Raw genomic sequence first — 25,548 nt, forward strand, 5'->3', positions numbered from 1 at the left:
CTATCTATCTATCTATCTATCTATCTCATATCTATCTATCTCATATCTATCTATCTATCTATCTCAGATCTATCTATCTATCTCATATCTATCTATCATTTTGAAAGGGGGGCAGGCCTTGAGCCGTGTTAGGGGCCCCATAAATTCTGATGGCCGCCCTGCTCCCACCACACCCCCACCGCTGATGGCCCAGCCCCGCATACTTACCTGTCCTACACTGCTTTTCTGTGGCAGGTCCCGAGCTGCTCCACTGCTCTGGCCTCTTCTAGTTAGGCCTGGCCAGAGCAGATGATGCAGGCTGCGCTAATCGTGCCGCCTGCATAATAGGGGAAGTGCTGACCGGGCAGAGAGCATAGTGTTTCCTCGCTCCGGCGGCGCTCAGCTATTCATTTGTATCTGTGTCTTAAAGAGGTCCGGGTGCCTGGTGGCCGCTGTCCGGATTTGGACCGTTGTACGCCAGTTGAGTACCGCTGCTCTAAGATGTAAGCCCGATGGTGCTTTTTGGTGCCCTTCATGCTGTAGCGCAGAGAGGAAGCCACAAACTTGAAATTCTTCTGCAAACAATGGAGGTACAGAAGCAGGCTTTAGCTGGAGCTAAGACATCCCACAAATTGTAGTCATTAAACCACCAGTCCTGTGTTTTTCTTTTACTGAGATGTATAACCATTGTTTGTCTTTCCGTAGGACCCCAACTTCAACAACCTGTCCCTGTTTACATTTTAGACTTAACCTAGGTAATAGAAATACTTGTTTATATAGTGGACAATTCTGGTTGTTTGAAGTTTTACTGTGAACAAATTAAAGGGAACCAATCATCAGATTTTACCCTATATAATGCTTGGTAAAGCGTTATATAGGGTAAAATTGTTGTCCTCACCATCCCCGGGGGACGCTCCTGCCTCCAGGGATGGTGAAGATATAAAGTTATAAACTAGTCACCGCCACGGCCGTAAGTAGTCACCTGGGCGGGGAGCTCCATTCACCTATTCCCGTTCTTCTGCAGGCAGCGACGCCCCCTCCGCTTGATTGATGGGCCGCGTCATTGTTCTGCTCACTGAACAGACGGAGTAGAGCGATGACGCTGCCCATCAATCAAGTGGAGGGGGCGTCGTTGCCGGCCGAAGAACGGGAGTAGGTGAAAAGAGCTCCCCGCCCAGGGGACTACTTACGGCGGCGACTAGTTTATAACTTCATATCTTCACCATCCCTGGGGGCAGGAGCATCCCCCGGGAATAGTGAAAATAAAGATTTTACCGTATATAACGCTTTGCCAAACGTTATATAGGGAAAAATCTGATGATTGGTTCCCTTTAAAAGTTAAAGGGGTACTCCGGTGCTCCAGCGTTCTGAACATTTTGTTCAGAACACTCGGAGCCAGAGGCCGTAATCATGAAGTTGTGGCCACACCCCTCGTGACGCCACGCTACGCCTCCTCTATTAATATCTATGGGAGCATATTGCCCCCCCCCCCTTCCATAGACATGAGCAGAGGGGGGGTGTGGTGTGATATCTCAAGGGCGTGGCCGTGATGTCACGAGCACGGCCTCAGGAACGCTGGGGGCTGCAGGAGATCACACACACATGCGCGCGCGGGGGGGTCATGCCCCAGCAGAGGATAGGGGATAAGATGTCTAGCAGAGGATTCCCCCTTTTAAAATTAATTTAATTTAAAATGAACTTTTCACTTGTCAAACAGTCATGTCATAAAGTTGGATTAGTCATGTCTAAGTTCTCAGGACCAATTGTCATAGCTGACATGCAGTCTGACTGATTATGAGATGGACTCCATAGACTCTAAAGGAGCTTCTCTCCTGTAGTGTTTAGACCCTGACCAATCAAAACTCGTGACATGTCTGTGCGAAAAAAGTTAATTTAAATGACAGTAACACTTTTACATTCTCCATTTGGGTATATTCACACAGGATGCATACTTGGAAAATGCACAGCATATACAGTAGAAGCAATGTGGATTGGGTTTATAAAAATCTTTCTCACATTGTTTAAAAACCTGCACATAAATAGACCTGCTAAAAAAAAGCTGCGTTGTGTTCATATACATGTTAATTTATGCTGCAGAAATATTACAGAGTTAATGCAGATTTTTTGCATTGACCTGAAAAGAAGTCAGAATCCACAGATAATCCCTACTTTTTGCAGATTTTGAAAACACCGCAGATCTACAGAAAAAAAAAACACAACTGCAGCTCTCAAATTGGATCTCAGACAGCCTATAACTGCCTGTTTCTGTGGTCTGTCTCCTTGTATAGCCCAATGGGTGTGAAACATACACTTCTATTCAGGCATTATGGGGGGTATTTATCAAAGTATTTATGTGTTTTTTTTTTCACGTAACTTTGGCGCAATACTTTGGCGCAGTGTCTTTTTGCGCCAAAGTTTGGCGCATCTTCTCCACTGTCCTTTTTACAACTTTCTCAAAATCACACAGTCCTGTGTGTGATTTTAACGTTAGTCAGTAATTCATCATTTGGGACAATCGATCTTTGGTACAATTTTGGCACAAATCCCGTTTTTTGGGCGCAAATCCCTGCCAAGAAATTTTGCATTTGGAAAACACACTTAGCAATGTCAGAAAATGTAAAGGCGTCAAAATACATAAAAAAAAAATTTTTTGTGAAAGCAGCGACGCCTCCAGGGCTGCTCAATACTATCCTGCGACATAGTTGTCTCTGAGGGACCTTCACCCTCCGTTGAGCCAGCATTGGACATGGCCACACAGGTTCAGGAAAGGTAAGCACTAAAGCTTACGAAAATCAAAGTGAAAAAAAAAAGGGTAAGGGTGTGTTCCCACAGGGCATATACGCAGCATATTTGACGCTGGACAAAATTTACGGCAGCAGCGGCAAATACGCTGCGTATTTCTTGCTCACTATACACACAAGGCTTTCCGGTGGCAGCCCTATGTGTGCAGCGAGTTTTGGAGGCGGAGCCGCGCATCACAGACTCGCTGGCACACGGCCCCGCCTCTAAAACTCACTACACATATAGGGCTGCCACCGGAAAGCCTTGTGTGTATAGTGAGCAAGGAATACGCAGCGTATTTCCCGCTGCTGCCATAAATTTTGCGTAGCCTCAAATACGCTGCGTATACGCCCTGTGGGAACGCACCCTGAATAGAAACTGTCAACAGGCAAAATTGATAAATACCCCCCTATACCCTTTCAAACCTCCACAGAAATGGAGCAGCGCCATGTGCCATGTGCCCTGTGCCTAATCAAACTACTTGTCGGCTTTAAAGTTTGCTTGCATCTGGTCTGTGGTCAAGTAAAGCTCTGTTCACATTTGGGGTGGAGGTACTGTTCTGAGCTTCTATGGCAAGCATTTTTCTTTCTTACATGAACTCTCCTAATTTTAGTCTGTACCTGTTCTGTTTATAGCAGTATAGATAGTGTGTAGATAGTGTAAAATCCTATGACCACTTCTGTAATGATACTTGCTACGTGCTACAGTCTAGATACAGTCTATGAGTAGTCACAAGAGTTATTATTAAGTTGGCATGACACCGGCTGCTAATCTTGAAAAGGTAGCCGATGTCGCAATCACTTTAAATCAGTGAGCTGCAGTGGCTGTCAACATTGCCGAGTGATGTCCCTGATGTCGCAAGCAAAAGTTTGTTTTTATTTTTTACACTGTTTTATTTTAAAAATTTTGGAGGGGAGATTTTTTTTTATATTTTTTACATTTTTTTTTACTGTTTTTCTCATTGTCCCCCCCCCCCCCCTCCCAGGGGCTTATTACAAGAATGCATTACATTGATCTGTGCTATCTGCACTTGATTGCTAAAGCCTGCTTGAGGCATTCTGTAACAATCACAGAGCCAGAGAAGACCCAGAAGCTGAGATAAAGCCCTGGGATTTCCCAGCAACCCATCGGCACCCCGCCATTACATCACAGGGGTGCTAATGGGTCCACTAGACACCAGACCTTACCAGCATTTAATGTTTTATGTTTAAATGCTGTGATCTGTCATAAACAGCAGATGTCTGTCAGTTATGATGCAGGCCATAACTGGCCATTTTCCAAAGCTTTTTATATAATGTAGATAATAACATTATATGTATATTTGTAATATACTTAGATTTTAAAGTGTATATTTTTTAGTGAAAAAATGCTGTCTTGTCTCTGCAGCTTTTGCCTGTGGGTCAATATGCAGAGACAAAATAAAGGAAGTGTGAGCGGGACCAGCAAGGCTCAGTGACACACCCCGGTTCCCACAGTAGGCTGATTTACAAGCCAGGAGCACCCTCACTTGCTGGCACCCTCACTTGCTGTATTTTATCTCAGCACAGAGAGGAAGTGTTGTCAAAATCTGTGGAGAGGAAAAGTTGTCCAGCTGCCTATGGTAACCAATCAGATTCTGTCTTAATGAGGCCTCTGAAAAATGAAAGAAGCAATCTGATTGGTTGCTATGGGCAACTGGACTTTTCCTCTCATATCCCGACCCCAAATCCCCTCCTCATATCCCAACCTCATATCACATCCTCATATCCAGACCACATATCCATATCCTTATATCCTGTCCTCATATCTAATCCTCATTTGTAATCCTCATCTCCCGTCCTCAGGTGTGGCTGAGGTGATGAAAATGCAGTAAGCTGGAAATTAAAGGGGTGTGGCTTAAAGGGTGGGCGTGTATTTTTAAGATGGGGTATGGAATGCTTGGAGGGGTGTGGCTTGCCAGCCGGACTAACACATTCCCCAGGAGATGCAGAGCGGAACTTGTGGAGTAAGGTACCAGAAGTCCTATATACTTGCATGAGGTAGGTTAGGGTTAATTTCACATATAAGTAACATGTAACCAAGTATTCTAAAAATATCTCCGGCTGTTTGGAAGTCATGCAGTAGCATATATTTCCCATAGACCTATATGGGACTTTAAACAAAAACCCTGACTCTCGCAAATTATGAGTTAAATGACCTATCCTATGTTTGTTGTTGACATATAAGTAACATGTGTACCATGTTTTATGTTAATATATTCAGCCATTTGGAAGTGATACTGAAACATACACACACATATATACACACATTGAGTTTTATATACCGTATATACTTGAGTATAAGCCGACCCGAATATAAGCCGAGGCCCCTAATTTCACCCCAAAAACCTGGGGAAAACTTATTGACTTGAGTATAAGCCTAGGGTGGGAAATACATCACCCCCCACTGTCATCATCCCCCCTCTCCCCTGTCATAATCCCATCCTGTCATCATCTCGAGCCCCCCGTCATCATCCAGACCCCCCTCATCCCCCCATCCTAATCCAGACCCCCCTCATCCCCCTGTCATCATCCAGACCCCCCTCGTCCTCCTATCATCATCCAGACCCCCCTCCATCATCATACAAACCCCCCTCTCTTGTTGTCTGCTCACCTCCCCAGTTGTATCTCTTGGTGGCAGTTGTAGCTCTGTTGGTCCTTCCGTGCCATCTATTGTCGCCCATCTACGCTGCAGGGACATCCGTGCGCAGCAGAAGTCCGTGACGTCATGGGCGTCCCTACGCGTCGTCATCAATGTAGTGTCACTAGTCTGAGGCCAGCCCGGAGGGGAGAAGAGGGCCTCCCGGTCAAGATGGACGGCCCACTGGAATTCGGTCCCTGCAGCATAGATGGGTGATCATGGACAGCCCATCCCCCCCTCACCACCACTCTGGGCACACAAAAAGCATTTTTTTGTGCGACTTTTTTGGGTAAGCAAAAAGTTGCAAACAGCCTTACCTAAGCCATTTTCAGTTTTTACTTTCCAGTGCTCACGTATTTATGATGTGCGAATGTCACATGTAGGCAATACAAAAGTTACCAACCTCCTTCACAAAGTCACATGTCTACTCTTGGTCTGACTCCCGTCCCTGAGCAAATAAAAAAAAGTCTCACAAAAGTCTCAACTGCAACTTTTGTGTTTTGCTTATAGCTTATATGTTCCAAATGTATCAACCTCCTGTGTTATTATGATAAACATTTAGCATAAAAGCAAAATTAAAGCAAAAAAATTACTTCAGAACTTGCTTACCAAATTTAACAATAAAAAATTATGTCCCCTTAATGTTTTTATCTACATTATATAAAAAGTTTTGTAAATGACAGTGTCCATTTAAGCTGTAACTACATAATATTGGGGAAAATTTATTTTTTTATTTTTATTAACTCATTCTTAAAAGTTCTATGAAATCTGTGGAGATCAAAAACACCCCACTCCCCTACATAAATTCCTTGAGGAGTGTAGTTTCCAGAAGGGGGTCTTTCAGGGGGTGTTTCTTATGTTTTGGTACCTCAACTCATTTACAAACCTAATATGATGCCTTAAAAACAACCTAAAGAAGCCCCAAAATCCACAGGGTGATCAGGGTTAATTTTCAGTTAAGCAGCACACTAGGGTCATATAAGGGATATATGTTAAAGCTGGAGATTTCGGGTGATATATATTCAGTTGATTTTTACGGTTGATACCTGCTGTGTTACAAAAAATGGATTAGGCTCGTTTACACGGTTCCCCGTAATTTCCTTCCAGTTCCGTTTAAGCCTCTTCCAAACGGTTTAAGCCTCTTCCAAACGGCTTTCAAATGACTGTAAACGGATCCTTTTGATGTCAATGGGATTTTTTACAATTCTTTGTAAGCCGTTTACACCCGTTTGGTTTCATTTCCGTTATTTTAGCAGGAGAAAAGACGGTGCATGCAGTATTTTTTTCTCCTATCAAAAATAATGAAAAAGAATTTTAAAAATTTAACATTGACGTCTGTAGCAAACCGATGAACCTTTATGGTCACCTGTTTGCATCCGTATTTTTATTTATTCTGTTTTTGATCAGTTTTTTACTTCTGGGCATGCTTAGAAAAGAACCAGGAAGTACTCAGAGGCTTCCAGCACGGGCAGAGTGTAAGGCAGGGAATTCTCCTGATTGAATTATCAATCCCGGAAAATATCATCCGTATTAGTTAATCCCCATCCAGTATTGTGTCATCTGTACGGTACAGGAAGATGAGTACAAGGATGGCTGAGATTTAACATGGATTGAGTTTTCAAAGTGTCTTTGTGCTGAACATGTACTGTTCAATATGTGGCTAGATAATGGGAAGTAGATGTATTATGAGTAGAGATGAGCAAACTTTTCAAAAATTTGATTCGGCCGATTCGCCGAATTTTCCCGAAAAATGAGTTTCGATCCGAAATTGTTCGCGGTGAATCGATATTAAAAAAGGCTATTTCTAGCCTACATACAGCCTCTATAGGGGTATAGAACACTTTGCTGTGTCCTAAAACGCATATGGAGTGTGCTGGGGTAGTGAAATAATACTGTTATTCAGAATAGCATGCAGATTACCAGCATCGCTCTTAGAATCACTGCCGCACAGCAGCACAATGACAGAGCCTGGTGGTGGCATCAGTGTCAGGACACCATATAGTGGATGAATGGCATAGCGTGGAGGTGTTGGCAGCATGATGACACCATATAGTGGGTGAATGGCACAGCGTGGAGGTGTTGGCAGCATGAGGACACCATATAGTGGCTGAATGGCACAGCGTGGAGGTGTTGGCAGCATGAGGACACCATATAGTGGCTGAATGGCACAGCGTGGAGGTGTTGGCAGCATGAGGACACCATATAGTGGCTGAATGGCACAGTGTATAGGTGTTGGCAGCATAAGAACACCATATAGTGGCTGAATGGCACAGCGTGGAGGTGTTGGCAGCATGAGGACACCATATAGTGGCTGAATGACACAGCGTGGACATGTTGGCAGCAAGAGGAGACCATTTAGTGGCTGAATGGCACAGCGTGGAGTTGGCTGATGCACTAGTACACTACACGCCAGGGCTTCACAATCCCCCCCCCCCCCCCAAAAAAAAACAACACAATATAAGAAATTTTTGACAAAGATTTCTCATAGGTAGCACCCGCTATCCAAAAATTTGAAATTTCCAGACCCAGGCCCCACCTCTGCGGCATCAGGAACCCATATATTGCCTGAAGGACACAGCCTGGAGTTGGCTGATGCACGAGTACACACCCGGGCTTCACAATCCCCTCCAAAAAACAACAACATTTTAGAAATTTTTTAAAGAAATACCTTTGTGTAAGAACAAGCGCATATCCAACAGTTCACAAGACTCTATAATGCAGGACGGTGGACCACCCAAAGACATTCTTCTCAAAAATAATAAACCACACAATGTTTGAAATTTTTTTACAAAAACGAATTCAATATGTGTGTAAGCGTATCTGTCGCCAAAAGATCAGATCACCAAAGGACTTTTTTTCGCCCAAAATGATGAAGCAGAGTTAATCCCTGTCCGTATTTTATTTTTTAAATTTTCATTAAAAAATCACACGCAACAAGCGTTCCGTTGTGTAACGATTAGCATTCTGGAAAATTCAATTTTATTACTGATAAAATTATCAGTAAATTTAACAATAACACTACCCAAGAGTGTTTAATTACCCCATACATTGCACCAGGAGCAGTCAGGAGTAGGCCTCAGCAGTACCCAAGAGGCTTTAATAACCCCTTACCTTGCCCGATCAATTGCGAGATCGAGCAATAACAGGTGTGTTATGGCCTCAGATGTCCTGGGCCGCACTAGCGATCCACTGAACAGATTGGCGTGTCTCTATCTTTCAAGGACAGGTGCGTGTTGCACGCTGAAACCAGTTGGTGATAGGGATCTGGGATTGCAATTATTTAACCTTAAAACGAGGAATTACCAGTAAGTGAGGGTCATAAGCTGGCGTTGATTAAGTCCCTGCCCTTTGTACACACCGCCCGTCGCTATAAGCGATTGGATTAGTTAGTGAGTTGGTTATTGAGGTCCTCGGATCGGCCCAGGCGGGGTAGGAGAAGGCCCTGGCAGAGCGCCGAGTATTTAACGATCATTGTTGAAATTTGCATTAAGCATGTATTTAGCTACTGCTAAACATCCAAAAATTTAAGGCCCAAGGCCAGAGGCACCAGGGAGGCAAGTAGTTCCTGAAAGACACAGAATGAGTCTGGAGCATGCATTCACAGTACCCAAGAGGTTTTCATAACCCCTTACATAACCCCTTACATTTAAATGTTTACATTTGCATTAAGCATGTATTTAGCTACTGCTAAACTTCAAAAAATTATAGGCCCAAGGCCAGAAGCATCAGTTTTCCCCATATTAGGAGCATAGTTGTCCAACAGATTAGGCAGCATAGATGTCACCAAGATTAGGCAGCATAGATGTCCCCCAGATTAGGAGCATCGTTGTCCCCCAGATAAGGCGCATAGTTGTCCCCCAGATTAGGCAGCATAGATGTCACCCAGATTAGGCAGCATAGATGTCCCCCAGATTAGGAGCATACTTGTCCCCCAGAGTAGGCAGCATAGATGTCCCCCAGATTAGGAGCATACTTGTCCCCCAGATTATGCAGCATAGATGTCACCCAGATAAGGCAGCATAGATGTCCCCCAGATTAGCAGCATACTTGTCCCCAGGAGTAGGCAGCATAGATGTCCCCCAGATTAGGAGCATAGTTGTCCCCCAGATAAGGAGCATAGTTGTCCCCCAGATTAGGCAGCATAGATGTCACCCAGATTAGGCAGCATACATGTCCCCCAGATTAGGATCTTAGTTGTCCCCCAGATTAGGAGCATAGTTGTCCCAAAGATAAGGAGCATAGTTGTCCCCCAGATTAGGCAGCATAGATGTCACCCAGATTAGGCAACATAGATGTCCCCCAGATTAGGAGCATAGTTGTCCCCCAGATTAGGCAGCATAGTTGTCCCCCAATCAGCGCGGGACGGTCAGAGCCAATCAAAAGGCCGTATGTGGCAAGCGGGCTGTACAATGCCCAGGTCTGCCCCAGAGGGTTTCATAACCAACCACAATAGAGAAAATTTTGTTGTAGGAGCATGGTCAATCTACTCAGACCCATCTGTCATTGGTGGCTGGAAATCCTGGCTGATCCATCCCTGATTCATCCTAACAAACGTCAGTCTCTCCACATTTTTAGTGGACAGACGAGTTCGCCTTGGGGTGACTATGGCCCTGGCCGCACTAAACATCCGCTCTGATGGCACACTACTGGCCCGGCAGGACAGCTTTTCCAGGGCAAACTCCACTAGTTGCGGCCATTAATCGAGTTTGGCTGCCCAGAAGTCCAGCAGATCTTCAACGGTTGTTGGCAGGGTCATGTCGAGGTATGCCACCACCTGCTGGTTGAGGTCCTGCTCCATGTCCACCTGCTGCTGATAAGTAGCTTCACTATGCGGCGGAAGGAAGCTACTCATCAGCGTCTGTAGACTCAGGCTGCTGCTGATTGAGCCGGTACTGCTCCTGCCACCCCTGCCCCAGCAGCCGTGGCAGTGGAAGGTGAGCGCAGAGGGCCCCCTCTCAGACCCCCAAGTCAGACCTGCGAGTGGATGGACCATGTGGCCGATAGGCATCAGCCAACCGACTACGTAGAAGCTCCCTGAAGTAGGTCAGTTTGTCCTCCCTCTCAGTGGGTGTAAAAAAGGCCCCCATTCTGGGCCGATAGCGAGGGTCTAATAAGGTGGAGATCCAGAAGTCATCGCGCTGACGAATTTTGACAATTCGGGGGTCACTACGCAAGCAACTCAGCATGCATCGTGCCATTTGTGACAGTGACTCGCTGGGACTACCTGCCTCCATCTCCACTGCATACTGCCACGGTGTGTCTGGGTCCTCTGTCTTGCCTCCCTCGTAATAGCCCTCCAGCTCCTCCAGCTGTTCCTGCTCCTCCTCTCCTGTCCAATGACCAGAAACACCGGCCATCTCATCCACCGTAAACTGTGCTCCGCTCTGCCCCTCATCATCCTCCTCCAGTTCATCCCCCCACAGGACTCATGTAGCATTCTGATGTAGGCGCAACGTCTCCATTGCCGTGACCAGCCATGTTTTCAAAAATTTTTTTGAGTAAATGTAGGCGTGGAATTACGTCATTCATGGGATAATTCGAGCGACTAACAAAAAATGTGGCTTCCTCAAAGGGCCTCAGCAAACGGCAGGTGTCACGTATGAGCTGCCACTCGTTCACATTGAAGTTACACAGGGGAGTACTCCTATCTGCTTGGATCATGAAAAAATCTGTGATGGCTTTTCTTTGTTCGTATAGTCTGTCCAACATATGGAGGGTGGAATTCCAACATGTGGCAACGTCACAAATGAGACTATGTTATGGGATACCCTTCTGACGCTGCAGCTCAAGCAAAGTGTGCTTGGCGGTGTACGAGTGGCTGAAGTGCATGAACAGTTTCCTTGCCATTGTCAGGACGTCTTGCAAATGGGGTGAAGACTTGATGAACTTCTTGACAACCAGATTCAACACGTTTGCCATGCAGGGCAAATGGTTCACACTTCCTTGTTGCAGCGCGGCCACGATGTTCTTCCCATTGTCGGTCACCATGGTTCCCATTTCCAGATTTCGTGGAGTAAGCCATACTCGGATTTCTTCCCTAATGAACTTTAGCAGTTCCTCCCCTGTGTGACTCTGTTCGCCAAGGCAAACCATGTGAAGGACGGCTTGACACCGCTGTGCCCTACACACGTCGTACGATGAAGAGCCACCGAGATTTCAACGTGCAGTGGAGGCTGAGGACAAGGGGGAGGAGGAGGAGGTGCACACTGTAAAAGGACCAACTGCCTGGGAGCAAGAGCGTGGAGGAGGAAGCGGTGTGACCTGTCCAAGTTGCTGTTGTGGCTGTGCAGGAACAACATTTACCCAGTGGGCCGTAAAAGACATGTATTGTCCCTGCCCGTAGTTACAGCTCCAGACGTCGGCGCTGCCGTGCACTTGTGAACACACCAACAGGTTCAAGGACTGGCCAACCTTCTCTTGTACAAACTTATGCAGGGCTGGTACTGCCTTCTACACAAATAAATGACGGCTTGGGACTCTCAACCTCGGCTCTGCACAAGCCATCAATTCCCTGAAAGCTGCAGAGTCCACCAGTTGGAAAGGGAGGGACTGCAACACCAGCAACTTGGGCAGGAGCACATTCAACTTCTGCGCCGTTGGATGAGTGGGCGCATACTGTTGTCTCTTGGACGTGTCTTTGCCGATCGATTGTTGGCAGAATGGCTGACAAAAAGCGGAAGAAGCAGGAGCGCCAGAAGGAGGGTTTGACACAATGCTCCCTTCGGCTGAGGTGGTGGAGCCTTGGCTGGATGACGGAATGAGCGGATGGCCACTGGGTGATGAGGCAGGCTGGACCACTACATCGGAGCCACGGTTATCCCAGGCCGCTTTATGGTGGCGAATCATGTGTTGACGCAGGGCCGTGGTGCCGAGATTGGGACCCTGGCCACGCTTCACTTTCTGCCGACAGATTTTGCATGTGACTACACTAAGGTCCTCTGGATTCTTTATGAAGAACAACCACACCACAGAGTAGCTCATTTTCCCACCCGGAGTCCGCACTATTTGACTGCTATTTGCGCCGTCTCCAGGAACCCCTGTTCCACTACCTCCCAGAATGGAAGCTTGCCGCGAAGCAGGTGGTCTCCCCCTGGCACGTTTGGCTCCTGAATTTCCACTACTGCCACCACCACGCTGATTGCCAACCGTGCTACCGCCTTGCTGCCTCATAGACAAAGAGCAAATCTCTTCTCCTGATGATGATGAAGCCCCGGCTTCTGCACCCGGCTCCCAATTGCGATCGGCTTCATCATCATCAAAAGATGTGTGCACGTCACTGATGTCCTCCTCGTGTTCCACAACAGTGTCTGCTTCAGGACCCTGAACAATTGAAACACCGCCTCCCACGTCACTCTCCGAATCACTACTTTGCCGCCTTGTGGAGCAAGCGAGGCATGTCTCCTCACATTCTTGGCTGCCCATTAGCTGATGACTGTCCTCTATTACATCGTCCTCACTATATAGTGGAGCTGAACCCAAAGCATGAGATACTTCTTTGGGAAAGGGAACAGCATAGGACAAAGGCAATGGGATTACGGGGACTGCTCCCGGGCCATGCCAACTGAGGGTTGTGTCTGAGGAACCCACCGACTCTTGACTGGGGCTGTCAGAGGTCACTTGTGATGATGGGGATGCCAACTCTGCCTAACTTTTGTAGGCCTCTGCCCCTTCTCTGTGCACGTCCTGGCACTTCCCTGCCTGACATACTTAGTGCGTTTATGAGGGTATTACAATACGCCACACTACTCTTTAAACGGTATTTATCTAGAACAGCAGCAGGCGATTACTTACGGCTGTCCTTTCACAGTATATAGGCCCTAGACAGAATAACAGTTACTAAATAGTACACTCTTTTGTTGTATGTATGCCCTTTGCAATGATGAGCGCACTGGTATGCGTATTTCTACGCAGGAAAACCTTTTTTTTTTCTTTAATACACCGGCAGGTGTATAACATGTGTTATTACACTGAATTTAGCACAGAGACTGAAAAAAGGTGGTATATGGTACGCTATTTGCTTGTATGTAGGCCCTTTGCAATGATAAGGCCACTGTTAAGCGTATTTGTACTCAGGAAAAACTTTTTTTTTCTTTAATACACCAATAGGTGTATAACGTGTGGTATAACACTGCATTTAGCACAGAGACAGAAAAAAAGGTGGTATATGGTACGCTATTTGCATGTATGTAGGCCCTTTGCAATGATAAGGCCACTGTTAAGCATATTTGTACACAGGAAAAACTATTTTTTTTCTTTAATACACCGGTAGGTGTATAACGTGTGGTATAACACTGAATTTAGCACAGAGACAGAAAAAAAGGTAGTATATGGTACGCTATTTGCTTGTATGTAGGCCCTTTGCAATGATAAGGCCAATGTTAAGCGTATTTGTACGCAGGAAAAACTTTTTTTTTTCTTTCATACACCGGCAGGTGTATAACGTGTGGTATAACACAGAATTTAGCAAAGAGACAGAGTAACAGGTGAAAAATGGTAAAAAGGCACTAAAGTCCACACTAATATGACTTATTTCTGAACAGCAGCAGGACCCAACTGGGCAGCACCACATAATTTTTTTTTAAACCCTAAATTGCACTGTGTCACACAACTGTGAGAAACAGATTTGTGGAGCAACAGAAAAAACTCAATTGGGCTGAAAAAAGAGGAGATTAGATGCTCCATACAGGTAAAACAGCTGTGAGATCTATGACGCAGGTGACTGCTATGCAGCACCTCTATGCCTGCTATATTGAGTAAGGAGAATACGAGGTTTTACTAGAATTGTTCTCGGTCAGAACTGCAGCAACACTGTGCCCTGTGTCTTTCCCTAATGCTGATGTCACCGCTACTCGTAGCGGTCTGATGCTGTATAACGCCGTTGTATGCGATCAGCACACAGACGTGCAGTCACTTCCTTTCCCTATCTCGTGCATAGAAGAAATGACCAGAGGGAAGATGGCCGCCGATTATATAGGGCTGTTACATCACAGGGGTCAGTGAACACTGATAGGCTGCATCTCACATGTAATTCAGGGTCAGCCCGCCTACCTTCATTCCAGCCGCTGTTTCCCGCCCTCCCATAATCCCCTGCCCCATGTACTCACATGTGGATCCGCCATCTTAGGTCTCCAATAGCCTGGAATGCTGTAAAATGGAGTTTAATTAAGCGATTCGCGCGATAGAATCGCGGCGATATTCGTATTCGTTGCGAATCAAATTTTTCATGAAATTCGTAACGAATTCGGGTTCGTCAACTTCGATTCCCTCATCTCTAATTATGAGTGTGACTGATAATGGGGTAGTTGGGTGGTGGTTTTAGGGTCATTACCGTATTTATCGGCGTATAACATGCAGTTTTTAACTAAAAATATCAGCCAGAAACACACCTGCGTGTTATACGCCGATAGTGCTTGTTATACACCGATATGGGCTGGTCCTGTGCAGCTGCACGGAGCTACGAAGGGCTCCCGCGCACACTCTCTGATGCCAGGAGGAGGGAGATTACCTCACTCCAGCCCCGGCATCAGTACCAAAGGAGGTAGGGATACGGGCATCTTAAAAGAAAATGAGCCCGGTCTTGTGTCTAAAAACAAAAAGTCCTTGTGTGTTACTAACCCCTTCCCGACCCGATTAACCCCTTCCCGACCCGATTAACCTCTTCCCGACTCATGACATACTTGTATGTCATTGGTCCGGTGAGGAGAATATGGCGCCGGCCCGCGAGTCGGGTCCGCGTCCTGACCGGCAGATGCCCGCTGCTATCAGCAGCTAACATCTGCCGGTAATGACAGACATAATTCCAATGTCCGTCTGTGAAATGGTTAAATGCCGTGATCAATTGCGATCATGGCATTTAACCCCTTAACGACCATGGACGTGTATACACGTCCAATGGCCGTTACCGGGGTATGACATGGGCTCCCGACTCGAGCCCGCATCATACCAGCCCCCAGCTGATTCCTGTAGCTGGGGGCCGGCGTTAATAGCCGACATGCGGCGATCGCCTCGGCCGGCTATTAACCCTTTAGATCGCCGCTGTCAAAACTGACAGCGGTGTCTAAAGGTGCCTTTAATCCATCCCTGGTGGTCCAGTGGGGTGGATCGCCCCCCCCCCCCCCCGCACCGCAATCGCAGGGGGGCGATCCACTGTGGAGGGCTTACCTCTCCTGCTGCTCCGGCTTCGGTGCTGTGAATGATAAAGCCTGGCAGGGCCAGGCTTTATCAATCCAGCGCAGAGCACACTGATCATTATGGTTCTATGGAACCATAATGATCTGTATTAGGAATCTAGATTTTCTTTACGACAAAATCAAACCTATAAAAGTAGGGTATCATTTTAACCGTATGGACCTACAGCATAAAGAGAATGTGTCATTTTTTACCGAAAATTGTACTGCGTAGAAACGGAAGCCCCCAAAAGTTACAAAATGGCGTTTTTTCTTCAATTTCATTGCACAATGATTTTTTTTTCCGTTTCACCGTAGATTTTTGGGTAAAGTGACTGATGGCATTACAAAGTAGAATTGGTGGTGCAAAAAATAAGCCATCATATCGATTTTTAGGTGCAAAATTGAAAGGGTTATGATTTTTAAAAGGTGATGAGGAACAAACAAAAGTGCAAAAATGGAAAAACCCTGCGTCCTTAAGGGGTTTTAAACACTACATGCCGGTAGTCATGAAGGAGGTAACCTGAATATGTTTATTAGTACTAGTATTTGTGTGTCAGTACGTTCATATGTGCAGAGTGCAACTCTTGCTCTGTTTCAGCTTCTTATAACAACCAAACCTAATGGATTCAAGACAGACGCGTTCAGCATATACAGCCAATTTCAAATTAAAGGTTGTGGAATATGCCAAGCAACATGGAAATAGGGCTGCAGCAAGGCATTTTGGAGAGCCACCAACAGGATGCACAATACGAGAGTGGCGAAAAAATGAAGCAAAAATCAAGATATTGCCAAAAACAAAATGTAATTTTTGCAGTGGTATTGTTAAATGGCCACAATTGGAAAACCTGGTAAAGGAATTCGTACTGAATCAAAGAAAAGCAGGCATTGCTTTATCAACAAAAATGATAATTTTTGAAGCAGTGAAAATCAGCAAAGCGCTACAAATCCAAGATTTCAAATGGACAACATCATGGTGCCAAAGATTTCTGAAGAGGCATGACCTTCGGATGCGAACAAGAACCAGGATTGCCCAGCGTATGCCTGATTATTATGAAGAGAAGATAATAAATTTTCATAGGTTTATTATTAAAGCAAGGAGAAGACAACATTTTGAAATGGGTCAAATCGGCAACATGGATGAAGTACCCCTGACTTTTGATGTTCCTTCAAATAATACCGTGGACTCGAAAGGTGCTAAAACAGTAACGATCAAAACTTCAGGGCATGAAAAAAATCGTTACACTCTTGTTCTTGCCTGTACTGCAGATGGAAACAAGTTGCAACCAATGGTAATTTTTAAAAGAAAAACTTTACCAAAGGAAAATATTCCAAGTGGCGTACAAGTACATGTTCACCCTAAAGGTTGGATGGATGAAGAAGGCATGAAGTTGTGGTTAAAAAATGTGTGGGGGAAGCGCCCAGGAGCTTTGTTAAGGAAGCCATGCTTATTAGTACTGGACGCATTTAGATCTCATCTTACAGAAACAATAAAGCAAGGATTTCAAAAGTTCAAAACAGATATCGCAGTTATTCCAGGTGGACTAACATTACAATTGCAGCCATTAGATGTTTCCATTAACAAGCCCTTCAAAGCTTTTATGCGTGAAGAGTGGAACAAATATATGTGTGATGAAACTCAACATGAAGTCACAAATTCTGGGCGAATGAAAAGACCTAGCATTACAAAAGTGTGTCAGTGGGTGAAAACTTCATGGAACGCAGTCAATGAAGATATTGTTATCAAATCTTTTAAGAAATGTGGCATAAGCAATGCTTTGGATGGTGAAGAAGACGAAGTGATCTATGAAGACAGTGGCAGTGAAAGCAGTAGTGTTCAGCTTGATTCTGAAGATAGCTGTGAAGATGAAGAGTTATTTGGTTTCCCTGAGAGCAATGATTCTGATTAATTTTGTTTTTGTTCAGTATTTTATATTCAAAGGAGTGTTTTTCTTTCATATTTGCCATATAAGTGGTATAAACGTTATATTAAATGTTGGAATGTAATAAACATTGTTCTACCACTAAGTTCAGAGCTTCCAAGTCATTGCTTTTACATTTATTTATTTTTTACTCAGATTTTCCTGTTAAAATGAGGGTGCGTGTTATACGCCGATAAATACGGTATATGTTGATGTTTTATTTAATTATTTTAAATTACAAATTAGAATTGGTGTCGCAAAAAATAAGCCATCATATAGATTTTTAGGTGCAAAATTGAAAGAATTATGACTTTTAAAGGTAAAGAGGAAAAAATGAAAGTGCAAAAAACAGTAAGGACCAGGGTTTTTGCACTTTCATTTTTTACTCCTTACCTTTAACCCCTTAACGACCGCCGCTTCTAAAGCAAAAGTGAAAGTATCTCGGCTAGTCAGTCGGGCTGTTTGGGACCTATAACACTGCAAAAAAAAAGTAAAAAATAAGTGTTAATAAAGGTAATTTAACCCCTTCCCTAATAAAAGTTTGAATCACCCCCCTTTTCCCATGAAAAAAATAAAACAGTGTAAATAAAAATAAAAATAAACATATGTGGTATCGCCGCGTGCGTAAATGTCCGAACTATAAAAATATATTGTTAATTAAACCGCACAGTCAATGGCGTACGCGCAAAAAAATTCCAAAGTCCAAAAAAGCGTATTTTGGTCACTTTTTATACCATTAAAAAAATGAATAAAAAGTGATCAAAAAGTCCGATCAAAACAAAAATCATACCAATAAAAACGATAAAACTTCAGATCACGGCGCAAAAAATTAGCCCTCATACCGCCCTGTACGTGGAAAAATAAAAAAGTTATAGGGGTCAGAAGAGGACATTTTTAAACGTATACATTTTCCTGCATGTAGTTATGATTTTTTCCAGAAGTACGACAAAATCAAACCTATATAAGTAGGGTATCATTTTAACCGTATGGACCTACAGAATAATGATAAGATGTCATTTTTACCGAAATATGCACTGCGTACAAACGGAAGCCCCCAACATTTACAAAATGGCGTTTTTTCTTCGATTTTGTCGCACAATGATTTTTTTTTCCGTTCAGTCATTTTACCCAAAAATTCACGACGAATGTCACTGCAAAGTAGAATTGGTGACGCAATAAATAAGCCATAATATGGATTTTTAGGTGGAAAATTGAAAGGGTTATGATTTTTAAAAGGTAAGGAGGAAAAAACAAAAGTGCAAAAACGGAAAAACCCTGAGTCCTTAAGGGGTTAAAAAATCATAACTCTTTCAATTTTGCACCCAAAAATCCATATGATGGCTTATTTTTTGCACCACCAATTCTACTTTGCAGTGACATCAGTAATTTTACCCAAAAATCGATCACGAAACGGAAAAAGATTATAATTTTGCGACAAAATTGAAGAAAAAACACCATTTTGTAATTTTGGAAGCTTTTGTTTCTACGCAGTACATTTTTTGTTAAAAATGACACCTTATCTTTATTCTGTAGGTCCATAAGATGAAAATGATACCCTACTTAGGGCTGGTTCACATCACGTTTTCTGGAACGTTCTGAAGCGTTCGGTCCGGTCGGCTAATTTTTGCGCCGTATGAGCTTTTTCCCCGCACCTAAAACCGTGGTCAACCACGGTTTTAGGTCTGGTTGTAAAAGTGCATACGGCGCAAAAATAAGCCGACCGGACTGAACGTTTCACTGCGGTCGGCTCATTGAAATGAATTACATACGGGAGCGCATAGAAAGGCATATGGGAGCGCGAGGTTTTAGCTCTCCCCTGCCTTATGCGCTCCCGTATGGGAGAAAACGTGATGTAAACCCAGCCTTATATAGGTTTGATTTTGTCGTACTTCTGGAAAAAAATCATAACTACATACAGGAAAATTTATACGTTTAAAATTGTCATCCTCTGACCCCTGTAACTTTTTAATCTTTTCACGTAAGGGGCAGTATGAGGGCTCATTATTTGCGCCGTGATCTGAAGTTTTATGTGGTACCATTTTTGTATTGATCTGACTTTTTGGTAGCTTTTTATAAATTTTTTCATGATATAAACAGTGACCAAAAATACGCTATTTTGGAGTTTGGAATTTTTTTTGCTATAGGGGGCTATAACACTGCACACACTGATCTTTTGCATTGAACAATGGTTTCTCATAGGAAACCATTGATCGATGATTCTGCCGCTTGACTGCTCATGCCTGGATCTCAGACACTGATCAGTCTTTTGGCGATCGGACACAAGGAGGCAGGTAAAGGGACCCTCCTCGTGTCCTACAGTTGTTCGGGACGCGGCGGTCCCGAACAGCCCCCTGAGCTAACTGGCATTAGTTTACTTTAACTTTAGACGTGGCGATCAACTTTGAACGCCTCGTCTAAAGGGTTAATAGCACGTGGCACAGCGATCAGTGCTGCGCTCTATTAGCCACAGGTCCCAGCCGTTGTATAACGCTGTGGCCCCGCATTATAAAAAGGGAAAGGACCCAGGACGTACAGGAACACCCTTGGTCCTTAACAGGTTAAGGGGTTAATTAATTTTAAAAAAAATTCTCAAGAGTGAAAATGTCATATCATAGTCAAGGACCCTTAGCACAACGTCCATGCTGTTTAAGTATTTTTCATTAACCCCTTACAGTAGGTTACTTTAAGATGCAGGGCGTATAGGTGCCTCCAGGTGTAGCAAAACTACAACTCCTAGCATGCATGGTCTGTCAGTGCTCGCTGGGAGTTGTAGTTTTGCAACAGCTAAAGGCACCCAGGTTGGGAAACCTCATTGTTTTCCTACCAGTGTGCCTCCAGCTGTTGTAAAACTACAACTCCCAGCATGCATGGTCTGTTGGGGCATGCTAGTAGTTGTAGTTTTGACACCGCACTGCTCATATTCCCAGTGGGAAAGTCTTTTTAAACTTGCCCCTGTGAATGTACCCTTAAAGCACTTCACTACAACAAATAAAATAGTAAAAAACACAAAATATACACACACCCTACCATGTCCCTTCTCCCTCCACCCCCAATAATAGTCAATGAGGGCCCGTAGGACAATGTGTACCAAGCAGTGAGTGTCACGATGCCGGCTGGCAGGTAGTGGATCCTCTGTGCCAGAGAGGGATTGGCGTGGACCGTGCTAGTGGACCGGTTCTAAGCCACTACTGGTTTTCACCAGAGCCCGCCGCAAAGCGGGATGGTCTTGCTGCGGCGGTAGTGACCAGGTCGTATCCACTAGCAACGGCTCACCTCTCTGGCTGCTGAAGATAGGCGCGGTACAAGGGAGTAGGCAAAAGCAAGGTCGGACGTAGCAGAAGGTCGGGGCAGGCAGCAAGGATCGTAGTCAGGGGCAACGGCAGAAGGTCTGGAAACACAGGCAAGGAACACACAAGGAACGCTTTCACTGGCACTAAGGCAACAAGATCCGGCGAGGGAGTGAAGGGGAAGTGAGGTGATATAGGGAAGTGCACAGGTGTAAACACTAATTGGAACCACTGCGCCAATCAGCGGCGCAGTGGCCCTTTAAATCGCAGAGACCCGGCGCGCGCGCGCCCTAGGGAGCGGGGCCGCGCGCGCCGGGACAGAACAGACGGAGAGCGAGTCAGGTAGGGGAGCCGGGGTGCGCATCGCGAGCGGGCGCTACCCGCATCGCGAATCGCATCCCGGCTGGCAGCGGAATCGCAGCGCCCCGGGTCAGAGGACGTGACCGGAGCGCTGCCGCGGGGAGAGTGAAGCGAGCGCTCCGGGGAGGAGCGGGGACCCGGAGCGCTCGGCGTAACAGTACCCCCCCCCCTTGGGTCTCCCCCTCTTCTTAGAGCCTGAGAACCTGAGGAGCAGACTTTTGTCTAGGATGTTGTCCTCAGGTTCCCAGGATCTCTCTTCAGGACCACAACCCTCCCAGTCCACTAAAAAAAAATTTTTCCCTCTGACCTTTTTGGCAGCTAAAATTTCTTTGACCGAGAAGATGTCCGAGGAGCCGGAAACAGGAGTGGGAGGAACAGACTTGGGAGAAAAACGGTTGAGGATGAGTGGTTTGAGAAGAGAGACGTGAAAGGCATTAGGGATACGAAGAGAGGGAGGAAGAAGAAGTTTATAAGAGACAGGATTAATTTGACACAAAATTTTGAAAGGACCAAGATAGCGTGGTCCCAACTTGTAGCTAGGGACACGGAAGCGGACATATTTAGCGGAGAGCCATACCTTGTCTCCAGGGGAAAAAACGGGGGGAGCTCTTCTTTTCTTATCCGCGAACTTCTTCATGCGTGATGAAGCCTGTAAGAGAGAATTTTGGGTCTCTCTCCATATGATGGAAAGGTCACGAGAAATTTCATCCACAGCGGGCAGACCAGAGGGCAAGGGAGTAGGGAGGGGGGGAAGAGGGTGACGACCGTACACCACGAAAAATGGGGATTTGGAGGAAGACTCAGAGACCCTGAAGTTATACGAGAATTCGGCCCATGGGAGGAGATCTGCCCAGTCATCCTGGCGGGAGGAAACAAAATGTCGCAAATAATCACCCAAGATCTGGTTAATCCTTTCTACTTGTCCATTGGACTGGGGATGATATGCAGAAGAAAAATTTAATTTAATCTTGAGTTGTTTACAGAGAGCCCTCCAGAATTTAGACACGAATTGGACGCCTCTATCCGAGACAATCTGCGTAGGCAATCCGTGAAGACGAAAAATGTGTACAAAAAATTGTTTAGCCAACTGAGGCGCAGAAGGAAGACCAGGAAGAGGGATGAAATGTGCCATTTTGGAGAATCGATCAACGACCACCCAAATAACAGTGTTGCCACGGGAAGGGGGTAAATCAGTAATAAAATCCATACCAATCAGAGACCAAGGCTGTTCGGGGACAGGCAGAGGATGAAGAAAACCAGCGGGCTTCTGGCGAGGAGTCTTATCCCGGGCACAGATAGTGCAGGCTCGCACAAAGTCCACAACATCCGTCTCCAGAGTCGGCCACCAATAGAAGCGGGAGATGAGTTGCACAGATTTCTTGATACCCGCATGACCTGCGAGATGGGAGGAGTGACCCCATTTGAGGATTCCGAGGCGTTGGCGAGGAGAAACAAAGGTCTTTCCTGGAGGAGTCTGCCTGATGGAGGCAGGAGAAGTGGAGATCAGGCAGTCAGGTGGAATGATGTGTTGCGGAGAGAGTTCAACTTCTGAGGCATCCGAGGAACGAGAGAGAGCATCGGCCCTAATGTTCTTATCGGCAGGACGAAAGTGAATCTCAAAATTAAATCGGGCAAAGAACAGAGACCACCGGGCCTGGCGAGGATTCAGCCGTTGGGCAGACTGGAGGTAGGAGAGGTTCTTGTGGTCGGTGTAGATAATAACAGGAGAACTTGATCCCTCCAGCAGATGCCTCCATTCCTCAAGTGCTAATTTAATGGCTAGAAGCTCTCGATCCCCGATGGAGTAGTTCCTCTCCGCTGGAGAGAAGGTCCTAGAGAAAAAACCACAAGTGACAGCATGCCCGGAAGAATTTTTTTGTAGAAGAACAGCTCCAGCTCCCACTGAGGAGGCATCAACCTCCAATAGGAAGGGTTTGGAAGGGTCAGGTCTGGAGAGGACGGGAGCCGAAGAAAAGGCAGACTTGAGTCGTTTAAAGGCGTCTTCTGCTTGAGGAGGCCAGGACTTGGGATCAGCATTTTTTTTGGTTAAAGCCACGATAGGAGCCACAATGGTAGAAAAATGTGGAATAAATTGCCTGTAATAATTGGCGAACCCCAAAAAGCGTTGGATAGCACGGAGTCCGGAGGGGCGTGGCCAATCTAAGACGGCAGAGAGTTTGTCTGGATCCATCTGTAGTCCCTGGCCAGAGACCAAATATCCTAGAAAAGGAAGAGATTGGCATTCAAACAGACATTTCTCAATTTTGGCATAGAGTTGGTTGTCACGAAGTCTCTGAAGAACCATACGGACATGCTGGCGGTGTTCTTCTAGATTGGCAGAAAAAATTAGGATATCGTCCAGATATACAACAACACAGGAGTATAACAGATCACGAAAAATTTCATTGACAAAGTCTTGGAAGACGGCAGGGGCGTTGCACAGTCCAAAGGGCATGACCAGATACTCAAAGTGTCCATCTCTGGTGTTAAATGCCGTTTTCCACTCGTCCCCCTCTCTGATGCGGATGAGGTTATAGGCGCCTCTTAAGTCCAATTTAGTGAAGATGTGGGCACCTTGGAGGCGATCAAAGAGTTCAGAGATGAGGGGTAAGGGGTAGCGGTTCTTAACCGTGATTTTATTAAGACCGCGGTAGTCAATGCAAGGACGTAGGGAGCCATCCTTTTTGGACACAAAGAAAAATCCGGCTCCGGCAGGAGAGGAGGATTTACGGATAAAGCCCTTTTTTAGATTCTCCTGGACGTATTCGGACATGGCAAGAGTCTCTGGGGCAGAGAGAGGATAAATTCTGCCCCGGGGTGGAGTAGTGCCCGGGAGGAGGTCGATAGGGCAATCATAAGGCCTGTGAGGAGGTAGAGTCTCAGCTTGTTTTTTGCAGAAAACATCCGCGAAGTCCATATAGGCCTTAGGGAGACCGGTTACTGGAGGAACCACAGAGTTACGGCAAGGGTTACTGGGAACCGGTTTTAGACAGTTCTTGGAACAAGAGGACCCCCAACTCTTGATCTCCCCAGTGGACCAATCCAGGGTAGGGGAATGAAGTTGAAGCCAGGGAAGTCCAAGGAGAATTTCCGAGGTGCAATTGGGGAGGACCAAAAGTTCAATCCTCTCATGATGAGATCCGATGCTCATAAGAAGGGGCTCCGTGCGGAAACGTATGGTACAGTCCAATCTTTCATTATTTACACAATTGATGTAGAGGGGTCTGGCGAGACTGGTCACCGGGATGTTGAACCTGTTGACGAGAGAGGCCAAAATAAAATTTCCTGCAGATCCAGAGTCCAAGAAGGCCACTGTAGAGAAGGAGAAGGCAGAGGCAGACATCCGCACAGGCACAGTAAGACGTGGAGAAGCTGAGTAGACATCAAGGACTGTCTCACCTTTGTGCGGAGTCAGCGTACGTCTTTCCAGGCGGGGAGGACGGATAGGACAATCTCTCAGGAAGTGTTCGGTACTAGCACAGTACAGGCAGAGGTTCTCCATACGGCGTCGTGTCCTCTCTTGAGGTGTCAGGCGAGACCGGTCGACCTGCATAGCCTCCACGGCGGGAGGCACAGGAACAGATTGCAGGGGACCAGAGGAGAGAGGAGCCGAGGAGAAGAAACGCCTCGTGCGAACAGAGTCCATATCTTGGCGGAGTTCCTGACGCCTTTCGGAAAAACGCATGTCAATGCGAGTGGCTAGGTGAATAAGTTCATGTAGATTAGCAGGAATTTCTCGTGCGGCCAGAACATCTTTAATGTTGCTGGATAGGCCTTTTTTGAAGGTCGCGCAGAGGGCCTCATTATTCCAGGACAATTCTGAAGCAAGAGTACGGAATTGTACGGCATACTCGCCAACGGAAGAATTACCCTGGACCAGGTTCAACAGGGCAGTCTCAGCAGAAGAGGCTCGGGCAGGTTCCTCAAAGACACTTCGGATTTCCGAGAAGAAGGAGTGTACAGAGGCAGTGACGGGGTCATTGCGGTCCCAGAGCGGTGTGGCCCATGACAGGGCTTTTCCGGACAGAAGGCTGACTACGAAAGCCACCTTAGACCTTTCAGTGGGAAACAGGTCCGACATCATCTCCAGATGCAGGGAACATTGGGAAAGAAAGCCACGGCAAAACTTAGAGTCCCCATCAAATTTATCCGGCAAGGATAAGCGTATCCCAGGAGCGGCCACTCGCTGCGGAGGAGGTGCAGGAGCTGGCGGAGGAGATGACTGCTGAAGCTGTGGTAGTAACTGTTGTAGCATAACGGTCAGTTGAGACAGCTGTTGGCCTTGTTGCGCTATCTGTTGTGACTGCTGGGCGACCACCGTGGTGAGGTCAGCGACAACTGGCAGAGGAACTTCAGCGGGATCCATGGCCGGATCTACTGTCACGATGCCGGCTG

At 45.9% G+C, this 25,548-nt stretch overlaps 1 protein-coding gene across 5 annotated transcripts in view; it reads left to right on the forward strand.

The window, feature by feature from the left end:
* The window catches only part of IKZF1 (IKAROS family zinc finger 1), a 373,972-nt gene that overhangs the window by 43,957 nt on the left and 304,467 nt on the right, over window positions 1–25,548 (forward strand). Inside the window, exon 1 of one of the 5 annotated variants that reach the window (XM_056520294.1) lies at window positions 697–734. The exons of the other annotated variants lie outside the window; for them this stretch is intronic. The gene's annotated coding sequence lies outside the window, so the exon portion shown is untranslated. Of the gene's footprint in view, window positions 1–696; window positions 735–25,548 lie in introns of those variants that run through there. 5 annotated transcript variants of the gene reach the window in all.

This window comes from Hyla sarda, chromosome 5, assembly GCF_029499605.1.
Source record: "Hyla sarda isolate aHylSar1 chromosome 5, aHylSar1.hap1, whole genome shotgun sequence".
In the NCBI taxonomy this organism is placed as follows: Eukaryota; Metazoa; Chordata; class Amphibia; order Anura; family Hylidae; genus Hyla; species Hyla sarda.